Below are 15,190 nucleotides of genomic sequence, written 5' to 3' on the forward strand. Positions count from 1 at the left end.
TGCTTACATTGGATGGACCTACAGAGCTGAAATATTCTTCTAACAATCTTCATTTGTGTTCAGCAGAAGAAAGAAAGTCATAAACATCTGGGATTGCATGAGGGTGAGTAAATGATGAGATAATTTTCATTTTTGGGTGAACTAACCCTTCAAGCTCAGTTGAAAGCTTTTGTAGCATAATGTTGATTACCTTTTCTTTTTTTAAAAAAGAAGCAAAAATCTGGGTTAGTAAGGCACATTAATGCAAGTGAGTGGGGCCATTCCATAGACGTTAAACTACACACGGTATAACCACAGGACAATATGTATGTTAACATGATTTTAGTTTGATAAAATCGCTTACTACCCTTTTATAAGATTAGTAATGTAAAGTTATATCCAGTTGTAGGACAACTTTGTTACCAGTATGATGTCACTAAAACCCTAAAATGACTGTAAAAAACAACTAAACCACTTTATCGCTCAAATAATACATGAGTTTTAAGTATTATGTAAGTGCTTCAAAATGATATGCTTCACTTTTTTGCATTTAAGCCCTCCAAAAATTGGCCCCATTCACTTCCATTGTAAGTGACTCACTGCAACCTCAATTTTTGCTTTATGTAAAGAAAAGGAAGACATTCTTTTTTCTGTTTTTCATTTTTGTGGTAATAAACAGTACAGTGGCGTGCGGTGAATAAACCGGTTACCCCTTCAAAGGCATAACACACTTACCAAATTATCAACTATTTTCTGAATCGCGAAAAACACGGGCCAAGCACATTTGGGTGCGTTCAGGTTGGAAACGTGACCAGTTACGGCCTCTACAACGCGAGTTGGAAGTGAGTTATTTTACTTTGAGTGCTTCTTCGCATTTCCATTGACTGCACACCGTATGATTTGAGTCATGGAGTGTCATAAACTACGAGATTTACTCTACAGGTGTGGATAGTTTGCTCAAAAATATCATACATGTTTGATATTCTAGATGAGCTTATCAATCCTTTGTAAGAATTCAGTATTCTATGAATACAGTATTCTGCCCTAAAATATTAGTTCCATTTGACCTGATCTCAGAATGACTGCATCACCTAAATGGCTTGTTTATTATGAAAACAAAGAAATGTTTCCAACTTGTCACACTACAGGGTGATCCCACCCTGACCAAGTGTTCATCATCAGTTGTAGAATGGGTGCGGGAATGGGCCATAGAGAACTATCTCAGACAATGGGGTGCCTGAGCTTAATTAACATACACACCATAGGCCTGTTTAGGCCTATTCGGACATGACTTTTTTTTCCCTGAGGAGGTTAGGGAAATATGTGTTTCACAGATGTACTTTGTGGTTTTAATGCTGTCCGAATCTGACAAGTCTGTGTTTTTCTCACACAACCGCTGTAAAAAATTTCACAGCAAATTACTTGCTGTTTTTCAGCTAACACACGGGTCCTCTGAAAAATCTAATCCTGTCCGAATGCCAATGTCTGTGATTGATGATATTGAATTTTCACAACATTTCTCCTCATGTATTTTGACCTGCATGAACTACCATTAGAATCGTACTTATGTGCGCTAATTTTCTGCCTATGTGTGGCTTTCAGTATGGATGTAGATTTTTAGTCATCCAATGAAAAAATAAGAAAATTAAATCAGCAAGGAGAGCGAAATTGCGAAACTGCTAAGACTGGCCACTGTAATATCAGTGTCAGGTGAGATACTCACCTTTATGGGCTCTTTTTTTGTGAGTGTGCTAATTCTAATAGCAAAGCGCAAGTGGGCGTGGGTGGGAGTGTTTGCACTATCTGTGGGTGTATGCGTGCAGTCACATTGTGACTTATGGCATAGCGCTGCGCTTAACACTAGCACTCTTAAAAAGGGCCCACTGTTTCCGCTCAATTAAATAATTTTAAAATGATAATATTCATAGGTAAGTATTGTGTATTTCAGTGGGTTTATTATAAGCAGACGCTTCTATAAACTCATGTGAAGTTTATTTTAATAGGGTTTTATAATAAGTCATTTATAATGTATAATTAATAAATTAAAATTAAATCAATACATTAATTGAATATTTAAAACAAATTAATAGTAATTTTACATTTAAACAGAAAGTTTAAAAGATACATGTACAATTAATAAATTTAAATTAAATCAATAAATTAAATAATTCAATATTTAAAAACAAATTATTTAATAGTAAGTTTATAGTAAGTTGTTTTAAATTAAAACAGATAAAGTTTAAAAGATACATTAATTTTATCACCTAAATTAATTCAATATGTTAAACCTACAGTAACACCCACATCTAGAAAACAGACAACAACAGACAGGAACAGACCTCTATAATAAACATGTAGATCTCAGCCCCGTCCGAATCAGTACATGAAATCACAGATGTCGGGTGATAATAATTGAAACTCAACCATAGTTTAGAAATATAATCCCATCTGAATAAGGCTTTAGTCACATAATAATTAGTATGTAGTACACTTTTCCATGGCAAAATAATACTATTTGATGCTGTGGAGTTGGTGACAACAGTCTCAGAATTGAAATGCGTGGAAGTGGTGCATTGCTGCAGTTGGAGGAAGGGACAAGGGGGTTAAGTCACTGTTGCTAGGAAACACTTGTGGCATTGTCGTGCACTCAAATGAACTATAGAGCTGGAGTAAAATGTCATGTGACCTCTCCATGGGCTTTACCCGACATCTACCATCTTCATGCTGCCATTTGCACAAATGTTTACCATGTTACTGTCTCTCTCAGGCAGGTTAATGTGAGTTAACTGAAAGTGTCTTCTGTCTTCAGCACTCCCTGGTTGACACCATAACCCATTTTTTTCTATTTAATTGCTGGAAAGTATATTGATTTGAACACTAAATTCAGCTGGGTATGCATGTGCTATCAATGCCCACACAATATAAAGACACTAAACTGTGTCCTCTGTGTCTGTATCAACAGAGGCTTCTCATCTGTTTTATCAAAGATCCCGAGAGCCATGGAGAAACACAAAACATTCCTCTCTGAAATAATACACCTGAAGCTACATACACCCACAGTCATAACTCTCCCCTTAATTAACTTTTATAGTAAACAGATGCTGTTTATAATGAATCTTGAAAATATAACTCACTTTTTTCACTGTGGATAAACTTACGAGGGAAGGAAGATGTGATGGGTGTTTTTTTAAAGGTCTGGCATTGAGTTTATGCTCATGAATCATGATGATGTGACATGTATCATAATGTGCAATTCATCGAATAAAACTGGACAGACCATAAGATGCAAAATTATGATGGGAAGCTGTAATGCCTGGGCAATAACAAATGGTTTAGAAATAACATTAGAGTAATATGTGAAGGCAATAATAAATGTTGCCTACTGCAACCCCCAGCAGGAAACTGCTGCAATCAGCCTCCCGGGTAATGGTGGGTAAACCATAGACATCTGTAGTTGTGGAGGAAATGCCCACCCACCACCACCATCACCAACACTCTGGACAACAGGAAACAGGTGAGGACATCCCGGCAGAAAACCCAATAGATGCGACCGCTGTAAAGAGGCAGCCACTACATCATGATGGCTCCTGTAGGGCTAATAACCCACACGGAGTGAACTCAAACTATTCAGAGCACAATACAGAAAGAAGTCGGATGGAAACAAAGGAAAAGACCCTGCAAGAAAAGGTTTATGGGAACCGGAACCTGGAATGTGACGTCCCAGACAGGAAAGGAGGTTGAGATAGTGGAAAAAAATGGAGCAGTATAAGTTTGCCATACTAGGAGTCATCGAGACCAAGAAGAAAGGCAGCGGCCAGGCAGACTTGGAAAAGTGATATGCACTGCGCTACTCAGGAGTGAGCAACAGTTGTCGCGTCAAGGAGGGTGTTGGCATCATTGTGTCTGAGGCCATCAATGAGAGAGTGACGGACTGGGAACCCATCAACTCAAGACTGCTCTTCCTAGACCTAAAGCTGGAGGAAAGCATCCATGGAAGACAGAGAAGTGCTGAACAAGGAATTATTCTACTCTCAACTACAAGAGGCAGTGGACAAGGCAAGGAAGAGGAGCTGCCACGTGGTCGTCATGGGGATTAGAATGCTCAGATCAGGTAGGACAAAAGGAGAGGACACGGGAGCATGGGACAACACAGAGTGGAGCAAGCCTTCAACAACAATGGCAAGAGGATGCTCAAGTTCTGCATCGACAACCAGCTGAGGGTCAGTAACACCTTTTTCCCACACCACACAAGGGGTCCAAGAAGCAACGCACTGCATTGACTACTTCTGCTACACTAGGAACATTAGCTACGCATTCCTGGACGTGAGAGTATACAGAAGTGCTGAGCTTAGTACAGAACATCGGCTGCTCATTATGAAGACGCGCTTCAAAGCCCCTCCCAAGACAAAGAGCACCAGGTTCAGCAATCTCAAGACATCAGCCCTCAGCAGAGCACAGAAGAGGGAGGAGTATACAAAGTATCTTGAGGAACAGCTGTCGAGAAAAGAACGTGAAGAATCAATGGAAGGATAAACTATTGTCGAGAGATGGAAGGTTTTCAAAACAACTCTCCTGGCGGTAGTGAAGAAAGTATGTGGGAGGACGACAGTAAACACAAAGAGGAAAAGAACTGGGGAACGAGGAGGTCAAGCAAGCAGTGGAGAAAATGAAGAAAGCCTGGAAGGAATGCATAAGGACCAAGGATGGGGAACACTGGATGGTGTACGTCAGAGCTCGCAACGATGCTAAACACCAAGTCAGAACAACCAAGACAACCACCTGGGAAGATTTGCCAACGAAATGGAAGCCGGTTACCGGGCACATCCTGAAGTATCTCAAAGGAAAGCTAGGGAAGAAAACTAAGAACATCAAGGACAAACACCAGCGGGTCCAGAACAGGAAAGACTACATCCTGGCAGCCTGATACGACCACTTTGATTAAATTTTCAGGGCAGAAGAATCACAGGAGGAGAGAGAGGAAGCAAGGATGGAGGAAGAGGAGGATGAAAAAGTCAACTCCAAGGGGGAGATCGAGGAAGCCATCGATGTCATGCAGTTGGACAAAGCTGCCAGATCATCAAACACAGAGGAACCGCCGCTGTCAAGTGGATGTTTGACCTCTGAGGGCAAGCCTGGAGGACACAACACATTCTGGACGATTGGAAGAAGAACATTATCATGCCGATTCACAAGAAGGGAAGCACCCTGGACTGTTCTAATTACAGAGCCATCTGTCTCTCGAGCGTTGTTGTGAAGATCTACTCCAGAGTGCTCGAGAAGAGACTGAGATGGGAGGTGGAGGAGAAACTGAATGAGGAGCAGAGCACCTTTAGGCCCAGCAGACAGACACAGGACCACATCTTCACTCTGCGAAACATCAACAAGAGACTCAGTCAAGGGAAGGACGTCTATGTGGCGTTTGTCGATCTGCAAGCCGCCTTCGATTCAATGCCAAGGGAACAACTCTGGGCAGTACTAGATGCTGAGGGAGTCTCCCTGAGCTTGAAGCAATTCATCAGGAGTCTCTACGCATGAGTGAGAGAGGTGGTGAGGATAGCCAGCGGGTGTTCTCCAGGGTTTGGGATGGGCAGAGGCGTGAAGCAGGGGAACTGCTGGAGCCCATTTCTCTTCATGGTCTTCATGAACCAGGATATCAAACAATGCCGGTGGAGAATGCGAAGACTGAAAGTTGGTAACTGGAGGATGAGACCGGTGTACCTGCAATCTCTCGTGTATGCGGACGACATCGTTCTAGTGGCGGAAAATGAAGAGGAGCTGCAGCAGGCCCTGGAAGAGTGGGTGCATGCATTCAAGGACCACGGCATGACCATCAACACAAAGAAGACAAAGGTGATGCAGTTCACCAAAGGAGAGCCAGCAGCCCTCAACATCATGTGGGAGAATGAACCAATTGAACAAGTCGACCAGTTTGAACACCTTGGAACGATCTTTAAGTCAGATGGCAAGTTGGACCCGGAGATCAACAAGGCCAGCCAGATCTACCACAGCATCAACAACACCAAAGTAGGCAAAAGAGAAATCAGCCAGAAGACCAAGATGCACATCTACAAAGTCGTGTACTTGCCCACACTCATCTATGGAGCGGAAAGCTGGACCATGCAGAAGTGGCTAGAGAGCCGAGTCACAGCTGCCGAGATGAGATATCTTCGAAAAGTGGTGGGGAAGACCAGGAGAGACTGTGTCCGCTACACAACCATCAGGGAGGAGCTGAAGCAGGAGTTTATCAGCAAAGTCACTGAGCGACGAGGACTGAGTTGGGTGGGACACATCGCCTGCATGACGGAGGACCGCAAGCCCAGGCAAATATGGCAAGCCAGACTGGAAGGCAAGAGGACACGGGGACGTCCCAGGATCGAGTGGGAGGAGTACATCACCAGGGTCACGAGGAGACGAGGGAAGACTCTTGGCAAGGTGTATAGACTGGCCCATGACAGAGGGGACTTTGACTCCTGGCTCAAGAAGCCCGATGCCTAACGGCGCATACGGGAAAAGCAAAAGAAGAAGCCTACTGTAAGTGTAGGAAAAATATGTGAATATAATATAATATCATATAATATAATAGGGATGCACTGATATGAAAATTTTTAGTCGATCCAATACTGATAAAAAAAAATAAAGACAGATACTGATATTTTGTCACTTAAAGATCACTGTTTTGCTTAGGAAGTAGGCTTTCAAAAATGTACAAAGAGATTGTACTGTTATAACAATAAATGGTTTTTATTAAACATGGACTGGATCTGTTCAACAAATGCTGACATTTTAATAGAGCCAAAATGAAAGATTAATTCAAGATTAAAAAAGATCAAAAATATGATAACATGATGATTTACACTACTGTTTTTTTGTTGTTTTTTTTCAGTTAAACAATATAACTCACAATTGCCATATCATGATAGAACATTAAAAATGCAATTCAATTAAGCATTTCATTATATTATGTTATATCTTTATATAAACAGAACAAATATTATAATCTTTATACAACACAATACATTTGTGTAATTAATTATAAATAAACAATCAGGTGTACATATCAACGTTTACTTATATCAAATATTCCAATGGTTTTAATATGGTCAATAATTTGCCAATAAATATTGGTGGCTGATACATAATATAATATAACATAATATAATATAATAATATAATATAATATAATATAATATAATATAATATAATATTACTAAATATATTCAATAAAAATATTAATATAAGAGCTGTCTAAATTAATGATTAATTTAAAATGTTTAAAGCTGAAATATTTAACTTTTTCTGTTTTAAAATACTCTCTCTTATCCTAGCTTAATATGTAGAGACAACTGTGAGTAAGCCAACTGTAGGTTAATTTTCTCAGTGACTGTAAACACTGTGGGTCTGTTCCAAAACCTACTGAGCGTCCTCCGGAGGCAGCATTTTAAGACATCATAGGCATGCTCCCGACGCGAAGGCTGTTCCAAAAGCTAGGTCTCTTAATTATGCTGCCTCTTAAGATATCTCATATTGGCCAAATTCTAAGGTAGCATTGGATGTATCCTTCCCCGGGTAGGCGATCCCAAAATGCATCGTGATTAGTCGGCGGAAAAATAAATCCAGTATGGCGGACGAAGCGAGAGAAATTTAGATTATAAATATACATATAATCCATTCAATACTGAAAAGTATCAATAAATAACAGTTTAATATGATACAAAAACGAATATTTTATGCAAAATGTGTGTGTTCTGTTCGTATGTTTCCCTCGCATCACCTGTATTGAAATCAGTTGTGAGTTGAGTTTCTAGGAGCACTATTTGAATGATGCGCGGGGTTTCTACCTATGTAGAGCATTCCAAATCTCTCTCTTATGAGGCATCATCGCAGTAAGGATGCTGCCATAGAAGACAGTTGCCTATGTAGGCAGTAGACAGCGAGGCAGCTCACTAAGTTTTGGAACAGACCCTGTGTCTCTGTGGTGCTATAAAAATCCCTCTGTTTGTTTGAGCGACCCATCCAGCCCGACACAACAACATTGACTCAACCAGTGGTGTGAGTGGGGGGCGGGACTTTCTGTTTGTTCAATCAACAGAAGACGGGGGACGTATTCGGAAAGCTGTTTTTAAAACATAGTTTATTTTTGCAATTCCATTCAGAGCTGCTTGTGGCACAGAAATTATACACTTCAGCTTTAATGATAAACGCATTTACCAATTTGACAGTAGACTGACATTTTTTCAGCTCCGTGTGAGTTCTAAACACTGGTTGAAATAGGGTGGAACTTTTGCAATGTGTCCACAGTAATTGTAACGTAAACACCATAAACACACAACGATTCATCCACCATAAACACAGCGATTCATCCATCTCTTGCAACCCAGAAACTGGGAAAACAATTTGCAGATTACGTCTACGCTTGCTATAATGAGCTGCTGATATACGAACACACCAAGGCCTTTGATGGTGAAGACTTTTATGCATTACTAGTAAATATGAAATAACACTTTAAAGTAGCAATTTATAAAACAATTCTCTGTTTTACTATTGACATAACCCTTACAAAAAAATCTGAACTTGTCGTAAATTTGCCTCTCGTTATTTTCACATGCAAATGAGCCACAAATGTTTGCCAGAAGTTTGCAGCTCTTCACCAGTAGTGGTGAACCTCCGGCAAACCTTTGGCAACAATGGACAATTTGCCGCAAGTTTGCTGCAAAGCTCATTTGCATGTGAAAATGATCTGCGGTAAATTTGCAGTGAACTCTCAATTTTTGTAATGGAAGAAGACACGGATATTATGTTATAAGTTAACATGTTTTTGACCAGATCTGCGTTTTGGAATAGTGGCTCTTTCATAAGAGGCAAAAGTGTTTACAGGTCAATAACAGTATTGGTTAAGGGAGGCTCATCGTGTGGCATGAGCGCATGTTTGCCGCAGCCAGAAAAGGGCACTATTTACACTGCTCTGGGTTCTACACAAGGTGTACATTTTATGATGTCATATACATAATCACTTCCTGTTTTCAGAAGTTTACCTTAACATAAAAAGATGCTGTTGAAATTCCTCCTTATTTTCACTATACTGGGCCTTGTTTCCCAAAAGCATCGTAAGCCTAAGTAGATCATAGAATCCATCTTATGATTCATCTTAGTTTTGCGGCCCATTTCCCAAAAGCATCGTAACTTAAGTAGTACTTGAAAATGCATGTAGATTTACGAGTGCAGACCTCTGCATCATTGGTGAATGTCCATAAAGTGCAGCTTCTAAACGTCTCCTTATTTTGCGTAATATTCAATGAATGCTTGTAATTGGCAGGATCATACAAAGGGCCTCCACTGTCTTCACTAATCCTGGAAGCTTTCATATCGAGAGAAATTTGTGAAAACTAAATATTACACATGCACACCTGACTATGGAAGCAGATTGTGTAAAAGAAATAGATCGTTCTGCACAAAATTTTTGTAAAACAATATGTAAACTTGTAGTTAATTGGTCAAATATTTAAGAAAATATTATATATAAGTATTAGCATAGTAAATTACAAATTATTGTAAAGTTACGCACAAATATAATAAAGTTACAATGACGAGCAGCACTATACATTCACATTTCAGCACTGTCGCACGGACAGCGACTCTCTTAAGTAGCACTTAAAGCACGTCCTCGCACGTTCATGTTAAGTGCAGTTTTGGGAGACGCACGTAAAAAAATAATAAACGATCGTAAAATTGCTCGTAGAAAACGCTCTTAACCACTAAGATTAATCAGTATTGGGAAACGAGGCCCTGGTGTGTTGTAAATATGCCTCCGTACGTATCTTCAATTGTGCTGTAATTTAGCAAGAAGTTATTTATGAGAAAGAGTCCAAAATGGCTGAAAAAAGGGACAATTATGAATTAAATAATCAATAGCATCGTAAAGCTTTAGCATTAATGCAGCAAAAATACAGTTATTATGTTTTTAAATTGTTAGACAAAAGATTATAGCAACTTGTCATAAAGAATGCTCAATTCTTAAACACTTTCATGGAACATAAATAAGAATTATAGCAGAACTGCAGTAAGTGCTTTATAGTGTAACATTTTTGAAGAAATTCTGATAGCAATACTATTCTCTACCAAGTTATTACAGCACTTTCCTCCTTTCAAAGAACACAAAAGAAAGTTTTACTGTATGTTCACGTTACTCTTTGCCATGTAATGAAAGCACAGTAATGAGTGCCAGTCAAGATTAAAAACGACAAAAAGCACAGAAAGAAATATCATAAAAGTAGTCCATTTGACTCATGTGCTCAATGTCAATTCTTCTGAAGCCATATGATAGCTTTGTGTGAGAAACAGACTGATAATTAAAGGAATAGTTCACCCCAAATTGTGAATTCTCTCACTATTTTACTCACCCTTCTGATGTCTTAACTCAAACTTGTATGACCTTCTTTCTTCTGCAGAACACAAATGAAAATATTTTCATAAATGTATGAAAAGAAAGTTAGAGAAGAGAAAGAAGAAAAGACAGTCATTTGAGTTTAAGAGAGCATAAGGTAATTATCATTTTTGGGTAACTATTGCTTTATGTTGTTCATCTTCCCCTCTGTCATAGCTCTCAAATCTAATTTGCACTTACACATTTACTTAGCACAGACACATCACACAGGGGAAGAATATTAGAAAACAATTACTTGAATCTGGGTCTGTTTGTCTCACACAGCTAGCATAAGACGGTTTTGGTACTTTTGAGATGAGTTGTTTATGGTGTACAGTGTTCACTTTATGACATTCTCAGACCTCAGCGTCAGCTCTCAGACATCAGACAGATTGGCATCGTTCCTCACAATAAAAGGGTTTAGGTCTGAGGAAAAACACTGTCATGTCTAAGGTCTCATACAATAAGGCATCAGACCAAATGACATCAGACTAAAAGGTATCAGACTAAAGGGCAACAGACCAAAAGGCATCAGACCAAAAGGCAACAGACCAAAAGGCATCAGACCAAAAGGCAACAGACCAAAAGGCATCAGCCCAAAAGGCATCAGACCAAAAGGCATCAGACCAAAAGGCATCAAACAAAAAGGCAACAGACCGAAAGGCATCAGACCAAAAGGCATCAGACCGAAAGGCATCAGACTAAAAGGCGTCAGACCAAAAGGTGTAAGACTAAAAGGCATCAGACCAAAAGGCATCAGACCAAAAGGCGTCAGACCAAAAGACATCAAACTAAAAGTCATCAGACCAAAAGGTGTAAGATTAAAAGGCATCAGACCATAAGGCATCAGACCCAAAGGTGTCAGACCATAAGACATCAGACTAAAAGTCATCAGGCCAAAAGGTGTAAGACTAAAAGGCATCAGACCATAAGACATCAGACTAAAAGTCATCAGGCCAAAAGGTGTAAGACTAAAAGGCATCAGACCAAAAGGTATCAGATCAAAAGGCATCAGACCAAAAGGCATCAGACTAAAAGTCATCAGACCAAAAGGTGTAAGACTAAAAGGCATCAGACCAAAAGGCATCAGACCAAAAGGCTACAGATCAAAAGGCATCAGACCAAAAGGCAACAGACCAAAAGGCATCAGACCAAAAGGCATCAGACTAAAAGGCATCAAACAAAAAGGCATCAGACCAAAAGGCATCAGACTAAAAGGCATCAGACTAAAAGGCGTCAGACCAAAAGGCATCAGACCAAAAGGCATCAGACCAAAAGGCATCAAACAAAAAGGCAACAGACCAAAAGGCATCAGACCAAAAGGCATCAGACCAAAAGGCATCAGACTAAAAGGCGTCAGACCAAAATGTGTAAGACTAAAAGGCATCAGACCAAAAGGCGTCAGACCAAAAGACATCAGACTAAAAGGCATCAGACCAAAAGGTGTAAGACTAAAAGGCATCAGACCATAAGACATCAGACTAAAAGTCATCAGGCCAAAAGGTGTAAGACTAAAAGGCATCAGACCAAAAGGTATCAGATCAAAAGGCATCAGACCAAAAGGCATCAGACTAAAAGTCATCAGACCAAAAGGCTACAGACTAAAAGGCATCAGACCAAAAGGCTACAGACCAAAAGGCATCAGACCAAAAGGCAACAGACCAAAAGGCATCAGACCAAAAGGCATCAGACCAAAAGGCATCAGACTAAAAGGCATCAAACAAAAAGGCATCAGACCAAAATGCATCAGACCAAAAGGCATCAGACTAAAAGGCGTCAGACCAAAAGACATCAGACTAAAAGTCATCAGACCAAAAGGTGTAAGACTAAAAGGCATCAGACCAAAAGACATCAGACCAAAAGGCATCAAACAAAAAGGCATCAGACCAAAAGGCATCAGACTAAAAGGCATCAGACTAAAAGGCATCAGACCAAAAGGCGTCAGACCAAAAGACATCAGACTAAAAGTCATCAGACCAAAAGGTGTAAGACTAAAAGGCATCAGACCAAAAGGCATCAGACCAGAAGGCATCAGACCAAAAGACATCAGACTAAAAGTCATCAGACCAAAAGGTGTAAGACTAAAAGGCATCAGACCATAAGGCATCAGACCCAAAGGTGTCAGACCATAAGACATCAGACTAAAAGTCATCAGGCCAAAAGGTGTAAGACTAAAAGGCATCAGGCCAAAAGGCATCAGACCCAAAGGTGTCAGACCATAAGACATCAGACTAAAAGTCATCAGGCCAAAAGGTGTAAGACTAAAAGGCATCAGACCAAAAGGCGTCAAACCAAAAGGCATCAGACCAAAAGACATCAGACCAAAAGGCAACAGACCAAAAGGCATCAGACCAAAAGGCATCAGACCAAAATACATCAGACCAAAAGGCAACAGACCAAAAGGCATCAGACCAAAAGGCAACAGACCAAAAGGCATCAGACCAAAAGGCATCAGACCAAAAGGTATCAGACCAAAAGGCATCAGACTTAAAGGCATCAAACAAAAAGGCATCAGACCAAAAGGCGTCAGACTAAAAGGCATCAGACCAAAATACATCAGACCAAAAGGCATCAGACCAAAAGGTATCAGACCAAAAGGCATCAGACTAAAAGACATCAAACAAAAAGGCATCAGACCAAAAGGCGTCAGACCAAAAGGCGTCAGACTAAAAGGCATCAGACCAAAATACATCAGACCAAAAGGCAACAGACCAAAAGGCAACAGACCAAAAGGCATCAGACCAAAAGGCATCAGACCAAAAGGTATCAGACCAAAAGGCAACAGACCAAAAGGTATCAGACCAAAAGGCATCAGACTAAAAGGCATCAAACAAAAAGGCATCAGACCAAAAGGCACCTGAACCCTTTTAGTATGAGTCACGATGCCACTCTGTCTGATGTCTGACGCTACAGTCTGAGAATGTCCTAAAATGAACACCGTAATGGTGAGTATGATCAGGGTGAGGAAATGAAGACAGAATTGTCTTGTTTGTGTTTGAACGATTCCTCCACTACCTGTCTTGAAACCAGAAGCAATTGCTGTAATGATTAGAAGATGATGCTTTCCTACACCCAGTTTTAAAACAGCAGATTTCCCCTGTTGAACTTCATACTAGGGCAGTCAGTCAATAAAAATTTAGGATTGTAGTGATTACATGACAGGCCAATTAATTAAATGTACACTCAGAAATTTCTTGAAATTGTCATCTTGGCTTGACGCTGACACCTAGCGCTGCTGATGCAGCATCATTCAAACCTAATAGCTTTTACTAGTTGAAGATGCCATTGTAGAAATTCACTATTCGCAGTCAGCAATGATAAATTTAATAGATGAGTGAAAGTGTCCAATAACAGGGTGGTTAATAAGATTTAGCTACTAGTATTCGGCTGGTCATATGATCCTAACATGGCAGCCCCCATGAGGGGACCCTCTCCATGTAAATTTAAACTGCTTTTATAAGGTTACTGATATGACTGAGGTCTTCATCTCATGAGAGTGTTTATGAGTTTATACATGTTTTAAAATTACTATTCATTTCATAAGAATTAACATTTTTTAAATGAAGTGAGTGCACCTTTAACTGAATTAATCACAATTTATCACATATACCAATAACTGCTGAGAAATGCCCTCAAATTAAGATAATTCAATATAAATAATACATAATTCAAATAATGATAAATATAGTATGTAGGGCCTATAATAAATATTATAATTTAGATATTCAGATTGGATTATATTGCATTATTGTGACAGATGAGTAAAGCATTGATTAAACAATGCAAAAAGTGGGTTTAGAAGTCAATATATTGTTTGTTTTATTCCCATATCACTGAACATAAGTCTACAGTCGACAGCAATCCATTTTGTAACTGAGTTCGTCAGTCTGTTCCTGTTCTCACAGGACACATTTGTAAAAGACTTTCACAGGGAGTACATGGGAAACCAGGTTTCTTCCACTCAGGTAAGAGTTTCTTTAATGGAATAACATGGGTTTTTACAGAGATGCCACAACATGTCAGCTTCACACTTTCATGATACTCTTTAGCTTCACAATATAGACTTTAGCTTCACAACAAGACTGTAGCTTCACGAAGAGCTTCAAGACCCAGACTCTCTCTCTGGTCTGCTGACGGTGTGGCCCTTTTATGCCGCTCTCCCCATGCGCACTGTAATTAGAGACAGGTGTTAGACATAATTTAGCTCAGGTGCAAGCACCCTTACCGCTTTCTCTCTCTCCGGACAGACACCTGACCACGCCCCCGCTGCCATAGTGTTCTTTTGTTCCGTCTGCGCTATTAACATATGTGTCAGATGGGCGCTTTTGGAGCATCTCATTGGTTTTTGTCAGAATTATAAACACCACATTTTTAGGACACTGAGTCAAGTTAAAGTAGTATGCTGTTACGTTTCGTCCAGCTGTCATGAATGCGTTCTGTGTGACCGGATCTCTATCTGTAGTTGGGTTTCCATCCAACTATTTTGACACGCCTTTTGAAAATGCACATAAGAAATCCTAAATGGAAACACTTAATATGCAAATAAACTCTCATAATTCGCATAGAAATTTAATGCGCTAGGAGGAGGTGGATTTCTAGAGTTTTGCATTAATTAAAATGCACATTAAGGTAATGGAAACGAATGGTTTATTCGCATATTGATGACGTGTTTTGACCATTTGTACGTGTAAAGCGTGATGACATTATGCTCGTCGGTTGTTATGGGTGTGCGATAGCTTGACGTGACTGGCCCAACAAAAGGTCCGACCTTGGCACACAATTCTTCCTACA

The sequence above is a fragment of the Myxocyprinus asiaticus genome, chromosome 40 (assembly GCF_019703515.2).
Source record: "Myxocyprinus asiaticus isolate MX2 ecotype Aquarium Trade chromosome 40, UBuf_Myxa_2, whole genome shotgun sequence".
Classification (NCBI taxonomy): domain Eukaryota; kingdom Metazoa; phylum Chordata; class Actinopteri; order Cypriniformes; family Catostomidae; genus Myxocyprinus; species Myxocyprinus asiaticus.